This window comes from Oreochromis aureus, linkage group 10 (assembly GCF_013358895.1).
Source record: "Oreochromis aureus strain Israel breed Guangdong linkage group 10, ZZ_aureus, whole genome shotgun sequence".
Lineage (NCBI taxonomy): Eukaryota > Metazoa > Chordata > Actinopteri > Cichliformes > Cichlidae > Oreochromis > Oreochromis aureus.
The window spans coordinates 24,437,875-24,441,849 of record NC_052951.1 but is presented as its reverse complement, the minus strand read 5'-3'; positions in this window follow the sequence as shown (position 1 = coordinate 24,441,849).

The following is a 3,975-nucleotide window of genomic DNA, read 5'->3' as shown; positions in this document are numbered from 1 at the left end:
AAAGGGCCTCGTTAATGCAGAGACTCGCAGGGGCCTTTGATGTGGAGCCAAGCCATTCACTCCTTGCTCCACACACACACACACACACACACACACACACACACACACACACACACACACACACACACACACACACACACACACACACTTAGAAGATGACATAAACATGCACATGTGCGCACATCCAGACGTACTCATGTGCCTTTTTCAAAAAAAAAAAAAAAAAAAATGCTGAAAAGAGTGCAATCTGCATGAGTGGAGGCAACGTGCCTGCTATTTAAAGCTTGATGTATTAGATTTGAATCAGCCGACAGCAAACACGCTCACACGCTGATGAACCACAAAGCTACAGCTTGGTTCAATGGAAACAAACTTTTTCCCCCCCACCTCTTTGCACGTTTTGAGTTGTGATGTCAGTTCCCACCATTTGCTGTTTGATTTCAGTAATCACAAAACGAGTTAGTGATTTGGCTCGTAAACTCAAGAAATTTGTTCTCCCGGGGTAGAAAATGCCGTGGTTGTGGTAGTCGTATGGCAGAATGAGATTATTTACCAACATCAAAACGTGCCACGAGGGGCCAGGTTTGGTGAGATTTGGTGCGTAAATACGATGAAGGGGGCAATGCTTCGGGGTTGCACGGATCAGTATGTGAAGTCCTTTTTGCGAAAGGAGAGACTAGTTGTCATATTATGAGGAATTAAAGATCTTGTTTGCATTTGGGTAGCTCTTCAGCTACACTTTTGTGCAGTCCTCCAGAAAACCAACATCGCTTTGACCAAAAGGCAGTGGCTAGAATGATTACTGGTTGATAAGAATGCTTGAACAGGAAAGGTAGTAAAAGATCAAAAAAGCATGTGCGAAAAGCACAAAGTGGTTGCAATGGACAGTTTCCACTGTTTCTGACACCTCGACACAAAGAAGCTCTTTGTGCATTATGACTTCTGTGTTCTCTGTAGCAGGTGCTGAGCTAAAGGAGCAAAAACAGGCAGCATAAACACAAACAACAGTAGCCCACATGTTTTTGACAATGCCCCCCTGGTGAAAGTATGCAGTTGCAACATGTAACTTATGGTCTGCACAGCTCTGCGTAAGACCGAGCTACAGCCAGGCTTGGTCCTTGTAGTAATATTGCAATAAGCGATCTTTGTTGCAGGGCTGCAACTGGTGGTAAGCAACCTTGAGATCAAGATTGGAAATTGTTTTGGAGTTTTAAAAAGCTACATATACATTGTGTAGCATGGTCTCCGGGAATAGCAGTTTGTTGCTTACTTTATGACTTTCGGTATCTTTTGACCTTTACTTTAGCATCACCTTGTGGCTGACGTTTTGTTTTTTCAGTGACCGACAGTTGGTGTAAAAGAAAGGACATGTGAGATGGAGGCAGATAGTCTGCTGTGGCCACCTGAAAGAAGAAGAAGAAGAAGAAGAAGAAGAAAAAGAAAGTGCCTGGTAGATTTCATTAAAAAAGATGACAAACCTGCAGAAAACTTTGTTTTCACAAAACTAAATTTCTACCCACCTCTAAATGTTTTCAGTAGCAAATATTAGCGTGCCAACTGCAATAGCATTTAGCTTGAAGCACTGCCATGTGCCTACAGAGCTGCCCGTGTTCCTGCAAACTCCCTTAAAAAAATCACCCTCAGAAGTTTGATGTTCAATAAAACCTTACGTGTAGCATCACCTTTAGTATCGATCCATTATTATGACTTTCAGTTACTGTATACAGTGTGCCACATTTCTATGGTAGTGGATGTCACAATATAGTGTAACATGGTCTGAGAGTAATTATGATAATTTCTTGTGTTATTGTTGTCAGTATTGTTGTTGTTATCCTAGTTGAGTGGCTAATCCCTCTTGTAGCATATTGTAATGCAGAAAGCTGCAGCTGCCTGGTTAGTGCGGCCGTGCTGTTGTTCTCCTCTGCTGAGCCAACCTGATATTAGTGGTTAGTGTGTTCGCCACAGGCAGAGAGGCCCGACTCTCTCTGATGAAGGTTTGGGAAGAGTCAGAATGCCCTGCATGAAACCGGACACTGATAAAGTCTTATCAGTCCTCGTGCTAATCGATCCAGCTGGTTCTCTCGTCTTTGGCGTAAGTAGATGTGAGAGATGTTTGGCGAGTTTAATTTCTGATTCTTTTAATTTCATTTTTGGGTACCTTTGATTTCATCAGCTTGGTTTTCCCATGTCGGTTTAGGACTCTAATGAATGTATAAAAAAAAGAAGATTGCACTCATTTGCTTCCAGTGCTAAGACCACATTGGTTTACAGAATTTTTTGATGGTGACAATCGCTCTTGTATTTTCCTCTTCAGCTGCTTTGTTTGCTTTAGTGCAAAAGAAAAAAAAAATTCTTTGTGGAAGAGAAATTTTTATTTTAAAAAACGGTCGATTTTTGTCGCAACGTTTTCAGTAACAGCTGCTCTTCTTTCATTCACTTTGCTCCTTTAATTGTAGTTTACACGCCGTGGAAAAAGCTGTAAAGTCAGAGCAGATTTATAATTCTTTTAGTGTAAACTCACTCGCCGGCTCCGTACCCACTCTCCATTTGCAGTCTCCCATGAAAACCATGTTGTTTAAAACATTCAGTGAACCAAATCTCAACATTTATCTTCGCTGCGTCCACCTTTACGTACTGGTCGACTTAGCTGCCAAGAGACTGGAAAATGGTAAAATAAAAAATCACTTTGTGTCTGGCACAGAGAAGCACTTGTGGTGGCGCTGATGAGTTAACCATACAGATTCCCCAGATGGCCCATTATATGGACTTTGATATAAATGGTAGTGCCGGGCAGGGAGTGTGGGTGGCCATGTTCGTACTGAAGCGGTGGGCAGCTCAAGGGTACTGGTGGTTAATGATGATGGCCACACACACACACACACACTGGATCCATGAGTTTCCACACTCAACATGAACAAATATAATGTAATATCTGCAACAATTTACGACTTGCACGCTGACCTTTATCTTATCAAATTTCACAGCACTTGATTTTATTTTCGGGCGGCAGGTGTTTTTTCTCTTTCCTTTTTCAAATGGTAAAGTGTGGTATCTCCACTTGAAACAAAAGTCAGTAAATGTGTGCCAGCAGCCAGTTGTAATGGCTGCATGTGTTCAGCGGAAAGAGCAGAGACCTACATGAAAGCACACACACACACTGCAAAGGCACAAACCACACACAAACCTCGATGACAGCTGCGACAAGCCAGACAATTCACCTACAATGACAAGGAACAAAACTAAAACTAAAATCACAATTACAGCCTCAACAAATCCACCATTGTGTTTGCTCCCCTCTGGCTTTTTTTTCTTCTTCTTCTCTCTTTTTTTTTTTTTTCAAAAAAAGGGGAGCGTCACAAATCCAGAGAGAGATCAGAGCGCTCTCAAACTAAGCCTCCATTTACTCTGATGGCAGGCCTATTAAATGCGTGCGTCCACAGTGGTCTCTTTCTAGTGGTGAGTGGGCGGCTCAGAGTCCTGCAGTTGACAGTTAGCAGCCGATTCTGGGATCAGTTTTTCCGCAGCAAAGGGACTGATGTGGCCCAGAGGAGGATGTGGATTCCTATGATGGATCATTGTTTAGGTTTGGGGAGTGGGTGTGTGTGTGTGTGTGTGAACTTTTGTGTGTCTGCGTGCATGTATTTGTGTGAGCGTTTCCATGCCACTCCATGCAGGAGATCAAGGACCTGCAGTTCATGCATGCATGTTCACTAACAAACATCCACAATGGAAGCAGTAAACATAGGCACTACACATCTGCACACACAGATGCACACACACACACACACAAAAAGGAAGCAGAAAAAGAACAATTTTAAGATCTGCAGTGCAAAAATCACCTGATATAAACTGTCATTTTCTCACTTGGCATTAATCTGTATGTGCTGACCAATTAAAACCACGTTGCCCCATTTTTATTGATATTCATATTACCATATAAAAAGGAGTTAATATCTTCATATTAATGTTCCTTTA